The sequence below is a fragment of the Phoenix dactylifera genome, chromosome 8 (assembly GCF_009389715.1).
Source record: "Phoenix dactylifera cultivar Barhee BC4 chromosome 8, palm_55x_up_171113_PBpolish2nd_filt_p, whole genome shotgun sequence".
Taxonomy (NCBI): Eukaryota; Viridiplantae; Streptophyta; class Magnoliopsida; order Arecales; family Arecaceae; genus Phoenix; species Phoenix dactylifera.
Genome location: NC_052399.1, coordinates 7,282,846 through 7,299,406, shown reverse-complemented (window position 1 = coordinate 7,299,406; position 16,561 = coordinate 7,282,846).

Below are 16,561 nucleotides of genomic sequence, written 5' to 3'. Positions count from 1 at the left end.
ACACAAGGTGATCAGGGCATCATCAAATTTCTCAAAGCAAAAGGTATGAGATCTGATCTCATTAGAAATTAGGATTAGAAATCAACTAGGTTGCTGAAATTCTGCATGGCTACATGTTAGACATAGAATCATGCATACTTGTTTAGGATAAATGTTTAAAGTTCTGGATCTATTTTTATTGTAGAGATATGATCTCTAATATGCATGAAAATTAAATAGTTTAATTCATGCTTCCGCTGTAAAATCTTTAAAAATATATGCATGCGACCACTGGGGTCCCCAAACAGTCTCCATCTCCGTACTTCACCAGTTGCGACAGCTTATCGGAGTCGTCACCACCCCAACAATCCTTGCCTCATCGCCTAGTTGCTGTCGTCCCTTCTGCATCATGTCGCCAGCACGCCCAGCCGACCTAACCTCAGGATCCGCCGTGCCACCCGCCACCGTGGTGCCAATCGTTTCCGCCAAGGGATTCACTACCGACATCGGTGAGCCATGGTGGTGACCCTCACACAGCAGGGAAGAAGATGCAGGCTTTGGGGGGGCAGGTCAAAGCCCTGCCTTGAGTCAGGTTGGGCTCCTCGCAGCTCACCTTATCCCGGTTCGAGGGTGGTCTTCTAGCCCGCTTAAGTAGGCCCACACCGGAGCCCGCCTCAGCCATATCAATGTCCACCAAGCACGACCCACTAGCCTGGCCCTTCCCACTGCTACATTGGGTCCGGCCCAAAAGCTTCTTCCTACTCAGTGTTCAACTTGGTTTTGGGGTAGAGTTGACTAGTTCCTACCCCAACAGGCGTTGAGTTTGGGGCACGTACCACCTTCTTCGGCGAGCGCTAACGAGCCCACCTTGGATGGCTTCTGCCATCTATCGGAGTCCAGCGGAGATCTTAGCAAACTCGGTCTATTCCTTGGGGGGCTTGGACCCGACTGGGATGAGCCCGATCTTAAGTTTAATTCAAGCATGTACCCGTCCATCTTCCTCGCCCGCACCCCACTTTGGGTGGTCCTCGGCTGTCGGATTCTGGCCATGCCCAGCCACGAGCCAAACACCGACTTGCTTGCCGATCCCGATCCCACCACCATGGGTCAGCAGCTCTAGTTTCCACCAACATCAAGGTAGGGAAAATCCGACTCCGACCTTCCTCCCCCAATGCTGGCATAGGCGGCAGATGGCAGCAGTCTATGTCCCGATGATAGATCCTTCTACAAAGATAGCAAAATGCCAAGATGTTCTCGTAAATGAAGCTTTGCCAAAACATCTTTTCTTTCCCCCTGATTGAGATCCCTGGTTTGAGCGGATCTAGGGCATTTATCTCGATCTTCACTCGGGCATAACCGAGCTTCCGGAGCTTCTTGATGAACCCACCTAAAGCCAGGGGTCATCTTGCCCGCCGCCACGATTTCCATTATGGAGTCCTTCTCCTAGTACTCTAATGGAAGAAAGGGAAGACGGACCCAAACCACCGTCTTCTTCACTTTGTCCACACCGGGGATGAAATCTGGCTTCCACCATTCCATAGCAAGGAGTTGGCTGGCCACCACCCATGGCGTGCCGGATAGAGCCGCATTCCGGTCATCTTCACACCAGAACCGAAAGACGTAGTTGTCCTCCACCATCGAAAAAGCTTTGACTTCATGCTCTTCCTCCGAATCTTGAGATCCTTAGCTATCCATTCCACGGGAATCATCTGCCTAAGGCTCTGAGCGATGATCACCTTCGTCTTTCATGCTATCCTTGTCGTCGCCACCCCACTCCGTTGATAGTTGCAGCACCTCTACGAAATGTTGTTGGAGGTTTTCAATCTCCTCCTTAGAGATTCGGTGATTCGTCCATAATAGTTGTCAGGGGATACCCCGGCACAACACCGGACCACGTGTTGGAAAAACCGGTTTGGTCCACCCATGATGGTTCAACCAAACCGGTAACCAAAAGACATGATCTCATGTCCAAAAGAGATGTCTTTCCATAGACATCTCTCCAACCCTGAAACTGTCTATTGACAGTTATGCATAAGGCTTCATTTTAAAAAGGGGGTGGTTATGAGATTCTTTGTAAGAGACTTGGGCATTTAGGTTGTGGAAAACAGTAAATTTTCATTGGTAAAATCCACTCCTCGATCAGTAAATCGAATCAAAGAGAAAAATCTGTAAATGATCCGAAATTCTTGCTTATGTTAATGTGTTTATCTTTCATTGGTATCAGAGCATGTTTGTTTAATTTCTAAAATGTTTTGGAGTGGATATTACATGTTTTTAACATCTTAAATCCATTGCTCTCGCACTCACCACCTTGAATGGCCATTAATGGCGGTTTTGTTTACACATAGAGTTAGGCCGTGATTTTTTGCATGAAGATACTATATGATATGTAGATGATATCTAAAAAGTTTGGTGATGTTTAGTGCACTGGTTTGAGAGATATAAATTCATAAAGATCAAAAATCTGGAACTTTGAACGTTGATAACTTTCTCCACAGTTTGTTTTGGAAAACGAAATTTATATCAATGGAAATCCTTGAAACAAGCTTTCTATCCATATATAATACACTCAATTTCATTCACTATGGAGGGAGAAACAAGGCCCGAAAATTTCAAGCTTGTTTCTGCAAAACTTTTTTTTCACGTGAAGAAGACCTCCCCTTTGCACAGTGGTGCGGCCTCTAAACGGCTCATGGATGGCGTCTCCCACGCGGCCACCTCATGAAAAAGGGAAGCCCAACTGCCCCAAACCCTTTTTTTATCCCCTCCTTATCTTCTTCTTACTGTTTTTTCATCCGAACATCTTGAAGAAGAGAAAGGAGGAGAGATGGGTTACATTGGGAAGAATATAATATTTAAACAAAGAAGGCTGAGCTCTATAGCGGGAGTTTGTAATCCAAGTGGGAGCGCATTTGGGGGTTTGAACGCTTGGTCACGCATCTGAGTCTGGGTTTGGTGGTGTATGAGGCTGGCTCGCCCACTCCAAGTTGAGTAGCGAGATGCGTAGCTTGAGCGAAGGTTTAGGCCGCGCATCTTCTAAAGCGGAGGGGACCACGAGAGGCTGGTTTCATAGAGCAACGTACACCTCCCGCTCTCAACGGTGGAAGTTTAACGGGCGGCCACCAATTTTCTGGAGAGAAAATTTCCAAACATAGTTTGAAGAAGTATATTGAGACGTAGTTTGTACCGTTGAATTCAAAATAATAATAATTAATTTTCTAATTTTCTATTTTTTAAAATATTTTTTCGAATATAAAATAAGTTTTTATTATTTTTATATTCGAAAATGAATTAAAATTATAGAAAAATATTTTTTTGAGTAAAAAAATAATAAATAAATAAATAAATTCTGAAATTTTTCCAATCATACCGTGATTGTATGTGTGACATTTGGAAATTTTGAAATTGAATGTTCCTGTATCCTTTAATTGTGTGTTATTTTATTTCAGTGTTATGCCTAAACATTTTTTCCACATTTGTTGTAGGAAATAATACCACGAGTACCACTCTTAGTGAGGGTTCCGAGGGCAGCAAGGACCCCGGAATAAAGGGCGAGGCTTAGAGATTTGTTGCACACATTACGAGTTATAAGGATGGATCCTAATGATGACATGATTTTACATGTACAAATTATTCATTATATGATGGAAGAAATCATTCATCTAGGACATGCGTTATGTCAACATCAACGGTACCAAGTGTTGTATGATTCTCTATTTGGATCATGGCAACAAGTTCTAAGAGATATTTGGAATTCCTTAGCAGTGAGAGATTATGTAACAACCCCAAAATTTTTTTTTTATAAAAAGGGATAGAATAGTCCTTTAAAATTGATGTAAGGGGTAAAATTGGGAGGAATCAAAAGATAATGGCATAGTTGTAGATACGTTGAAGTGGGTAAGGGTAAATTGGAAAGGAATCAAAAGATAATGGCATAACAGTAGATATGTTGAAGTGTTAGGGGCAAAATGGGAATTTAATAATATTAAACAAAGGTGAATAGTGTTTTGATGTGATTTAATTAGAGGGTTGTGCTGTCGGTGGAATGAAACCGAGAGAGTCATAGGGGAGTCTCAGACGGACAGAGAGGAAGAAAAAGAAGGAGAGGAAAGGAAAGGAAGAAAGGAAGAGGAAAGGAAAGGAAGAAAAGAAGAGGAAGGAGATCCCGATTGCACTTCCAGCTGAAGGAAAAAACGTAGATCTCCTTCCCCTCTATGCAAGGACCTCGATTTCCAAAAAGAAAAAGGTAAATATCCATCCCTATCTAGTCTTTTGATGACATTAGGCTATACAAAGGGTGGATATAGTCTAGAGGGGTCGGATAAGGGTTGTAGAGGCGGTTAAAAGAGGAAGAATCGGATTTTGACAAATTTTCCGGCACTACGGAAAAACTGTGTCGAAGTCCCAACTTCGGCGAATTATTTAGGGGGTCAAACGACCTCCGATAGCAATGCATGTTACTCTTTGGAATTCCCTATGAGTGTAGAATGTTAGGTAAAAATTTCATCAAATTTGGAGTCCTGAAAGTGGATCAAACCCGGGATGAAGTAACCGGCTGTCGGTCCGGATTACTGTTCATCCGGGTGGAAATAGGGGATTTAATGCTATAATAGGGTATTAAGCCTAGATCAAGCTAAAAGGGACCTTGTACTCGTGCAAGGGAGTCCCTAATACACATAAATGATGAGTTAATTAATAGAAAAAGAAAAAAAGAAAGAAAAGAAAAGATTTAGGAAACGGGAGAGTTGAATCAATTAAAGTTCCCTATATTATAAATCGCACGTAGATTATAGCCCTTGATACAAAACTAAATGTATTGTAAATGCATGTCACAGTTGGGCAAGAAGCTAGGAAACAAGAGGAAGAAGTCCCCTGCTGCCTACTGTAAAATTCTAGAGGCGTATCGAGGCCGTGTCGGATTGGCAGGTGAGTGGGAGTCATGTACTTTGCACCATGAGCACATTCCTTATTCATTTTCATGAATGTTGCCAAGTGTGACTTGATTCCACCTGAGCTTATTGATTAATTGTTGTAGTAGATTCCTCTATAATCTTAATTCTCCATGCTTGATTATTCTGTACACTGCATTTGAGGAAACATTGAGAGGATTACGAGGGGTTGATGAGTAATCAAATTGATTCCGAATTGTGAAATGACTTCTTTTGTAAATTGATTTCATTTCCTCTATTTCAAAGACTTGTGAGTGGTAGCCTTGATTATAACTCCTTTATGAGTAATTAAATTGGATCTGAATTGTGAAATGACTTCTTTTGTAAATTGATTTCATTTCCTCTATTTCAAAGATTTGTAGAGCCCATTTCAGTGGTATATTGAGTTGCATTGCACATCCTTGACCCCTCACTCCCAACCCTGATGTTAGTTTATGATTGGGTCGGAGTCGAGTGAGTGGTAGTCTTAATTATGCTCCTTTTAGTAGAGCATTGGGAGGGTGCATTATGGCATTCATGCATGGCTTGGCAGTATCTGCAGGACACCTATAGTCGATGGGGTTGAACATCGGCCTTTGTGCACATAGTAGCCTTCTGGGTGGGCGGAGCCCAGTCCCTTCCTGGGGGGACACGGCCCTAGGCGTAGGATCGGCCGGTCCTACGACTTATATTCTGCTTGCCGCCGGGCATAGTAAGACCCCGCGAGGTGCAGTATGGCTTTCCGCGGATGTAGAATTCCCGCGAGGTGCCGTTTAGTATGTAGATGTGAGATGGATTTCTGTTCTGGATACTGGCCAGCATTTACATGATTAGTGTGGTGTCTTATCCTGCATATACATGTGACTGTAGGGAGTTGTTGCTGGTTCGCCTGGGGCGTAAAACCCACCTCCTGACAGCTGTCTAGCATTTACATTATCGATATGGTGTCTTATCCTGCATATGCATGGGACAGTAGGGAGTCGTTGCTGGTTCGCCTGGGGCGTAAAACCCACCTCCCGACAGCTGTCTAGTGATGATTTCAGCATATTGACACCTGATTTGTATGTTCCAGCATTATGATCTATTGAGCATATTCATGAGTAGCATATATGTTTACTTGATTATTTCATATATGCTTCAGATGAGTTGATATTGATTGTGGTGATATTGATGACTTACTCCATATTCTCTATGTTGAGTTCATGTTCATCTTGTTATTGATCTTGAGATTTCATCTCGAGCCATGATTATATTCTGTCTCATGTGCATAGTACTCTCTACTCCACTCACTGAGTATTCATATACTCACTCCCCAGTTTGGTGTTTTTGATTGCAGGGCAGGTATTGTATAGAGAGGAGCAGGGTTAGAGATTGTCTGCTTACTGTGCCGCTCCATAGTATAGTACAGTATAATGTAGATAGAGGTTTATACCCTTTTGGTGTATTATAACCTTCTGTTGTATATAGTGTATAGTTACAGTCGTAGATCCTGTTGTGGATATGGGTTTGACCATAGATGGAATGGGAACCAGATTTTTATACATATGAGTTATATGCCTGAGATAATGTATTGATATATATTGTCCAGGTTCATTATGTGACGGATTATGTGATTGCTGCTCTGACAGGTAGTGTGTTGTATGTATTGAGATAATCCTGACAGGTCACTATAGGAAAAGTGATCATTTTGTGCATGCATCATGCCAAATTTTTCAAGATTCATTGATGATTGATAGGTAGTAGGGTTCTACGCGGTGGCTGGTGGCCTTATGCCTACCCGCACCCTAGGACCGTCGCGGCGGCCCGCCGGGAACGGGGCGGGGGTCGTGACAGATTATGCTCGATTGGTGAGAGCATTTATAAAAGGAGTACTTAATGCATGAGATTAGTGGGAATTTTAACGGTAGCTTGGGCAGGACCATTAGTAGAATAATGGTTCCTTGGATCGAACAAATAGTATCAACTATGATTCAAGAAAGGAAATTGAGGATACTATTCCAAGGAGGGTTCGGGTTCTTAGATGGCAAAATCACTAGTTGAAAACTAGTCGATGCTAGAATGACTTATATTCTTTACTTGTGTATTAATTATTTAATTGTTTTTATGATAATAAATGTCTCAATGTTTATATAATTTTAATGTTTTAGTATACATTGTTTAAAGTGGGAGTTTCTAAGACTTACTATATAATTTTGTCTTAAGAACTAGAACTTTGTCCGCTAAGAATCAAAACTAATGTTTATAGTGAATTTTCAATTTCATGCCATTATGTTAATTAGCATTAATTTTATTTGTGTTTAGTGGCAAAGAAAAATATGTGTTGTGCTTGGGCATTAATTGTGTGCATGTTTGTCTTTTTGTAGAAATTTAGTTTTCTGCAATGGCTTCAGCATCTTAGAATATAGTAGCTGAACTTAATAAGGGTGAGAAAATTGAACGGTGAAAATTATGAAATATGGCAAATGAAAATCCAATATGTATTGGAGGAACAAGAGGCGCTGGAAGCCTTAAACCTTACCATGAATGAGCCTGAGTATGGAATAACGTTCAACACATAAAGGATAAGGAGGCTTATATTTGCCTTGGAAAAAGAAGAACTCAATTGCTCAGATTACATTGCTGAGTAGCATGGAAAATGATATCATGCGAGAGTTCAGGCCTTTCGCAGATTGGCAAAGGAAATATGGGAAGCATTAAAAGAAAAGTTTGGTGAACTTCTGTCACCAAACTTAGGCAGCTGACCATGCAAGTTCGATACATATAAGAAACGCACTAATAATAATATGAAGCAGCATTTAAGGAAATGTCGAACATAGATAAGTGAACTGCGAGATGCTGGAAATGTGCTAATTGATGAACAACAAGTTTAAGCTATAATTCGATCTTTGCCTCACAGTTGGGAGCACATGAAAATTCACTTAACCCCATAATGAAAGCATTAGAACTTTCACTGATGCTGGTCGTCATCTGGAATTGGAGGAAGACCGTCTTGAGGCAAATAAAACCACTAATGAAGTGTATATGGCTAACACTAGTTCGCAAGGAGCTCCGGGCTTCAAGCGAGAGCATTTTAGTGGTCATTTAAGAAAGGCAATGGTAATGGGCAAGACCTCTAAGAAGCTCAAGCATAGCCCAGCCGGGTAAAAGAAAGCGTCCTTTTAAGAGGAACAAAGCAAAAATTGAGATTGCTACAACTGTGGCAAGAAGGTTCACTTTGCTCGTAAATGCTCCGAGGCAAGAAGGTAAAAAACCCTTAGCACAAATATAAGTATGTCTTATGTTTCAAGTTCTGTGTTCTTAGTTGAATCTCATCTTTTGTGGACTGTAGACTCAGGGACCACAGACCAGTGTAGCAGAGATCGAGATGCTTTCGTGGAAATAGTCGTCGAATTCCACAAGGAGCAAGATGGATATATGTGGAAAATAATTCAAGAGTTGAAGTAAAGGGGATTGGCACCTGCAAATTGAATATGCGAGGTGTGTCAACCCTTAATGTTTACATGATATATTATATGCTCCAGATATTCGGCGAAACTTAATTTCTGTTGTTATGTTACTTAAGTTTGGCTATATCTTAAATTTTCATGGTAATGTGTAGACATATGCTAGGGACAACTTATTATGGGATCTGGTTTGTACTAAATAGTTTTATTTGTACTTGATACTGATTATAGTATGTGTAATGTAATAAGTACTGTTTTTTTCTTTGTTACATCTACTAGTAACCCAAATATGGATGAAAATATTTGGCATGCTAGGTTTAGGTCACATTGGGCAACAACGAGATGAAATAGATTAGCCAAAGAGGGATTATTAGGCCCTGTTGAAAAGGTTAATTCTAGCTTATATGTGAATATTGCTTAGCAGAAAAAGCAGCAAGAAAACCATTTGGTAAAGGACTAGAGCCGATTTTCCATTGCAATTAATTCATTCTGACATTGTGGGCCGATGAATGTAAGGGCAAGACATGGGGCTTCTTATTTCATCACATTGTATTGATGATTATACACGTTTTAGTTATGTCTATTTGATATCTCATAAATCTGATGCATTAGATTGCTTTATAAGATATTTAAACTTTGTTGAAATCAATTAGACTGGAAAATCAAAGTGTTAAGAACTGACCGTGGACGTGAGTATTTGTCTTGATCAGTTCAAACAAATTTGTGATGAAAAAGGAATAGGTAGACAGTTAACTATTCCCTAGTACTCCATAACAAATGGTATTGCGGAAAGAAGAAATAGAACCCTATTGGAAATGGTTTAGGTCTATGATGGCACAAGCTAATTTGCCGATCACCTATTGGGGTGATGCATTTATTAACAGCTGCATATGTACTTAACCTAGTGCCCTCAAAATCAGTAACTTCCACCCCTTATGAATTATGGACCAGTCGCAAGCCTGACCTAAGTAATTTAAGACCTTGGGGATGCGCTGCATATATTCATGATTCTTCTCATAAATATGGAAAATTGGGGTCCAAGGGGCAAAAGAGTATTTTTATTCGATATTCTGAAACCTCCAAAGGATATGTGTTCGTTGGTAACACTGACAATGGAAGTATTACTGAGTTTGAATCTCGTAATGCCACATTTTTGGAAAATAATTTTTCCAAATCAGGGTGAAATAAATAAAGGTTTATCTTTATTTGAGATAGAGGACCATGATAATGTTGTTTAATCAACTTCAATTGGTAAAAAATTTTGAAAATCCATCAACAACATCTGGTTCAAGTGGGAGAAATTCAAGAAATGATGAATTTATTTCACAACAATCTCAATTACAAAAAAGTAACCATGGATTAGTTCCCCATCGACGATTTGAGATTGAAGGAGAAGCATTTCTTGTTACACCTCAAGAGGAAGGTGAACCCGAGAAATATTGATGAAGCTCTTAAATGTCCTGCAAAAGAGCAATGGATGAAAGCAATGGAAGAAGAAATGGAGTCAATGAGATCAAACCAAGTTTGGAAATTGGTTAATCTTCCGAAAGGTCGGAAAGCAATTGGGAACAAATGGGTTCTCAAAATAAAGCGCAAGGCAGATGGCACAATAGAAAGATATAAGGCACACCTTGTAAGCAAAAGGCTATACACAACAAGAGGGGATTGACTATGAAGAGACATTTTCTCCTGTTGTGAGATTCACCTCAATTCGCATAATTTTAGCCATAGTAGCTAGTTTGGATCTTGAATTACATCAAATGGATGTAAAAACAGCTTTTTTCAATGGAGAATTGGAAAGAAGAATTTATATGGAACAACCCTATCGGTTTTATTAAAGAAGGCCAAGAGCACAAAGTGTGTAGACTTTGAAGTCTATTTATGGCCTTAAACCAATCTTCTAGACAATGGAATATAAAATTTCATCAGGCTGTCATATCATATGATTTTGCCATGATTGATGAAGACCACTGTGTCTATATTAAAAGATCCAAAGATAAATTTGTGATTTTATCACTTTATGTGGATGATATACTAATGGCTGCTAATGATAAAGAATTCTTAGCATCAGTTAAGAATTGGTTGTTCACGAATTTTGAAATAAAGGACATGGGAGAAGCTAACTATATTCTTGGGGTTAAAATTGAAAGAGATCGTTCAAAAAGGTTATTATCTCTTTCACAGGAGCCTTCTATAAAGAAAATTACTGAACAGTTTCATATGCAAGATTGTAAACCCATTGATACTCCCATTGCAAAAGCTGAAGCGTTAAGCCAAAGAATGTGCCGAAGACTCTACAGAAGAAGAGCAATGAAAAGAGTTCCCTATTCCAGTGCAGTTGGAAGTCTTATGTATGCAATGATGTGTACAAGACCAGATTTGCAGTTGGTATGGTAAGTAGATATCAATCACACCCTGGCCATGACCATTGAAAAGTGGTCAAAAGGATATTGAGATATCTAAAAGGTACTGCGGATTATTCAATTTGTTATCAAGGAAATAATTTGCGTCTTGAAGGCTATACAGATGCTGATTGCGGGAGGTGATTTGATGAAGAAAATCAACCTCTGGTTATGTTTCTTACTAAGTAATGGGCAATTTCATGGAGTAGTAAGAAATAAACTTGTATAGCTTTGTCCATGATGGAAGCTGAATTTGTTAGCTTCTTCAGCGGCAGTACAAGAAGCAGTTTGGTTAAAGAGATTTCTTAATCATTTGGGGGTTATGAAAATGCTGCATATCCAGTACTAGTACATTGTGATAGCCAAGCATCGATAGCTATACAAAAAGATCCCAAATATCACTCAAAGACTAAGCATATTGATACAAAGTATAACTGTTGTGAGAGACCATGGTTGCACAATAAGAAAGTGAACATAGCAGTGACATATCTACGAATCAAATGATCGCAGATCCGTTTACTAAATCTATTTCCTAGAGATGTATTTATGAGACATGTGAAATCTTTAGGCCTTCGTAGACTTGATGTACTTAATGGTTTGAGATAATGAGATATTTTAATTTCTCATTTGGGATTCACATGTATTATTTATATTAATGCTAAGTTTTTTTTTTTAAGCACACACATATGCATATATATATATATATAATGCGTTAATGCTTAGTGTATATGATTAGTTCATTTAAAGAAATGTATGTTGGACAGAAATTAGATTGGCCTTCTCACACGGGCAATCACCTCTATAAACTTGTGGTTGATAGAGATGAGATAATTTAAGCATAACGTATTTATAAGCTCAAGCTTAAAATTAGTGTCGCTTTGATAGTAAATCAAGATGAGGTCACTATGTAATTTTTGTGACCGAAGGTGAGTAAAGCCCACAAATCATCTTGTCTGTTTTAAATGCCAAATGTGAGTTCTGCAGTAAAATGAGAAAGAAAGTAGAGTGGTGAACTCAAGTTTGGACACTAAGTGTATCTGAACTATCATTTGTATGGTAATTTCATATAATGAGAATCAACAGTACGCTCCATGAAAAAAGAAAAAAAAAATACCATAACATGCGCTTCATACCACATGTGCATAATTCAACCAATAAGGGTAACGAGAGAATTGATCTCTTATCTCTCGTTGTGTGAGCCCTGAGGCTATAATTACCTCTGTTAGTACTCTTATTACTTTTACTGTTTCTTGAGATTTAGTTCAGTGTATGCTATCTTAGAATGTTACCTACAATCATGCTTGATTCGATTTATTGGGACATATCTGGAAAAGCAACTAAACTACAATTAAGAGATTCGAGAGAGAAAGGAAGATCATTTTGTGTCTCATTTCTTTGTTGTATTCACTAGTCGACCAATCATCTTGACTACGTGTTAAAGCATGATTGTGAATATACAGAAAACAAGTAATGTGATAAGTTAAAGTGAGATCATGAGGTACTTGAAAATGTGGCTTAAATATTCTGGGGTACTACATACTTACTCTACTGACTACTATATATTCCTAACAGATGTATGGTAGTGTGAGGCTTGTTATCATTTTTTTTATTGGTATGTTGGTCGCATGATCTATTTGCCTGTATGAAAGTCACAGAGAAAGACTTGTTCGTAATGGTTAAAACTCAACACTGTTGAACTCATCATGTGTGAGTGGGAGATGTTGGAAAAATCGGTTTGGTCTACCCATGATGGTTCAACCAACCGGTAACCAAAAGACTTGATCTTATGTCCAAAAGAGATGTCTTTCTATAGACATCTCTCCAACCTGAAACTGTCTATTGACAGTTATGCATAAGGCATTCATTTTAAAAAGGGGGTGGTTATGAGATTCTTTGTAAGAGACTTGGGGCATTTAGTTTGTGGAAAACAGTAAATTTTTCATTGGTAAAATCCACTCCTCGATCAGTTGAATCGAATCAAAGAGAAAAATCTATAAGTGATGCCGAAATCCTTGCTTATGTTAATTTGTTTATCTTTCACCACGTTTGGTTGCCCCCGACGTGCTCCTGGAGCGAGGATCCCTTCGCCGGCTTGACACTCTGGTTACCCATCCCAACTGCCACCACTTGCCCGACAGAAGGTCGCAGAAAATTGCACAACTTTAAAGGCATCACTACCCATAGTAGACTCAAGACCAACAACTTTGTCTCACAGATTTTCAGCGAAATGCCTTTACAAATGTGGAGCGTTAGTGCGGAATCGCAATTGAGAAAGGTGTAAAAAATCCGAACGGTGGAACTACTAAATTGATGCAGGACGGCAGGGACAAGAGGGAGAAAGAGAGAACAAGGAGAGAAGAGGAAGAAGAGAAGAGGAGGGAAAGAAGGAAAACCAGGCTTCTCACATGGCTCTGGCCATGGCTGCATGCCAGGGTTTTTAGAGAAAAGGAGACTAATTCATTTCAATCATTCATCAAACCCTAAACACGAAAAGACTCATATATATATATATAGGGTCACAAAATAACAAAAAAGACCACTACAAATAACGCAATCCTATAAAAACCCTAAAATGATAATATGCAAATAAGCTCAATCGACATAAAATAAAATAATATAAAATCAATACAAAATAAAATCAAACTGGCGGACTGACTGAACTGGCTAGATCCTGTAGCGACCATCGACCTGAGTGATGGCTGATCTGGCACTGGTGTCTGCACCATAAATGCTCGTGATCAGACCTATTTACCTGCTTGCCACTCTGAGCCTCGACCATACTACCATGAGAACTGACGTGGTTTAATTTTGAGATCCTTTGAACCCCATTTGAATAGCTCATTTTTCTGCGAACTGCATCATGAATAGCTTATAAGTCCTATTTAGTGCTGAAGTCATGAAAAGAAAAATTCTGGAAGGATTGAGAAGTTGGCCCCAGTGGCACAAGAAAATAATATGAATGGCGACCATGTTCTAGGAGCAGACAAAGTAGAGAAACAAGGAGTACAGACCCCTGTCAACACATGAGTATTTTCATTTAACAAGTCATTGGTGCCGTTGGTCCATGTCTCCAGTGATGGATCATTGGAAGGAAATGCTTCTAAAGTTAGAAGGTTGTTAGGTGTGGCCTACACAACAAAGGATCCAAGGAAGGGTGTGGGGCTTATTTCTCAGTACCATTCATGTCCTTTGAGGAGTTAGGAAATATGAGCAAGTCGATGGAGAAGTGTGAAGAGTGTTGCCTCCCTATCTTGGGGACATCTAAGGCCCCATATTGTATTTTTTTCCGCAGAAAAAGCTTGGGGAGAACTACGGAAGCAGCATGGCTTAGTTATGATGTATGTGAGTGAGAGGGGGAGAGAGAGAGAGAGAGAGAGAGAGAGGCCTCCCTTGGTTTTGCTATTTTTTTGAGGACATGGTACTAAGAGCACAGCTGGTCCCCAGCTTTTCAGACCAGCCCTGAAGACGAGGGGGAGAGGGTGGGAGGAGCCGGGTGAGGACAAGGGACAAGTTGCAAAGGAGAATATCTTTTTATACCCAAAAAAAGAAACTTGGAGAATATCTTTTGCTTTCATCACACAATCTCCTTCTTTATCGAGTTTGTTTTTGGCTACTTCCTCCACATGACCATATCTCCCCCCATCCATCCCACGCTTGGGCTACCAGTTGTGGTGGTTGGGAATTGGGATACTTGCGTCCCTCGAAATCACCGCCACATGGCGTTGGTGGTGTTTAAGCCTCCGAACCGGCCATTACCGGGGGGGCAAGGACTCTGGTGAGAGACGTAGCAAATATCTAGTGTGTAATTTGTTGGGATATCGATCTCTTTGTTTCTTTTGTTTTTGGATATGATTGGGATATGGATCTATCACCGGCTTGAACGAGCAAGGGATGTACGCCAATCAAACCTTAACAGTTCCATGTGTTTATTTGGTTCAGAGTTGGCTCAATTGGATCAAATATTGTCAAGCCTGGTCCAAATTAGGTCTATGTTGAGAATTTGAAGCTCAACCTTCTAACAAGTGAAAATTAGAGAGGTAAGGAGGCAGATGTCCCCTTAAGAGTCAGTGGATAATGGCTTTTTTTGTTTATGAGAATTTTCTGCAAACATTGGGTACAACCTTGGAAGACCAAATGAGAGCAGCAGAAACATAGAGAGAGAGAGCTGTACTTATATTATTCTCATGGAAAAAAAATGATTTGATCTTCTTCTTTTTTTTATAATGTCAAACTGTTAGTGCACATTCTGCATGAATCTCAAAGCACTCCGAACTCTATCGGTGATGCAATCCTCGTCCACAAGCCTAAGCGTGACCCAAGCAAGCTTGTTCGACTATTCTACTTTGCAGTTATGCTCATGTGCAATATCATCGGTTCTAATATGTGAAACCTCACAAAATTACATATATTTGTACTTATTTGGCTATGTGTAAATATATGTTGAAGCATTCTACTTTTCACCTTTTTAATGTATTATTTACTTGAAGCTCTTATTCATCATCAAAACATTCGAAATAAATTGCAAACATGAACTCATATATTTTTTATATTTTTCTTTAATTAAGAGAACATCTCTAAGCATTTACTCTTGTGGTTAATGGCACGTACAAGCCTACCAAAGTTATCTCTATGCAATTCACCTCTGGATGATCCGTAATATGATTTTTTTATTATAAAAGTTATATATAATGGTCATTCATTTATTTATCTTTATTGTATAGTGTCAAATCTCCTAACGTAACATGTGTTTAACCATCCATATTTTGCAACCCCATCCTTTTGCTTGGTGGCCTAGTATTCATATTTTCTATCCTAAGTTGTTTTAAGCAGTGATTATTAACCACCAAATAGAAGGCCTGGATCTTTGTATTAGCATTTACTATTCAGTTTTTAAATAATTTTATTATTGAAAAATAAAAAGATATAGAGCACTACAAGCGTTTGTGGTGAGAGAGCCATATATATTGAGTCTAGAGGGTTATTACCAAAAAAAAATTTGTATCTTTTAACCATATTCACTTAAACGACATAGATATTTTAGCTTGTCCTGTCACTCTACATCTCAGACATCAATTGTATAAGCACCGGAGGCACCACACTTCCATCAAATGGTGAAGGACAAAACCTACCAGTAATTTACTCTGGAATTAAGGTAAGAGCCACCAGGCCCATGCTAGTTCCCAAACTTGGCTCTGGATCTGGCCTAACCAACCTGGACCACACCTATCCCTTAAAATTGACACCAATAAACTCTTGCTACTCTAGTGTCCCTGACCCCACTTGTTCCAAAAAAACACAATCTTACCACCACAGTGCAAGGAACACTTTAGTAGCTGATTTAGCTCTCTCTCTCTCTCTCTCTGCACATATGTATGTACGTATATATGTATGTATATATGTATGCATTGAGGATTGAGAACCCTTCTGCCTTTGAACTTTACTAAAAATCAGAATAATTCTTCAAAGAAGACAATAGAGGAGCAAAGAAAGAAATAAAAGAGATCATGAACTGGTGAGCGCCAAAAACCTTCTCAAAGAATTCCTAGTGAGCCTTAGCCAACTTCCTTGAGGGCAAGGCCATTTGAAGGAATCCTTTGGAACTTTGTGAAGAACCTGAACGACGCCACATTTCTTTTTGAGGAACACACTTGGGTTCCTTTCTCTCCATAGATTTCAGCAAATGGCCACTACCAGTTTATCTAGCTTGATTATAATCGAGGATATTCACTCTTTGATTTCTCCAAACAGCCCATATTGATGGAAGGGAGGGAGGACGACCTTTGATTCTCAAGCAAGTCTTCACTACAAA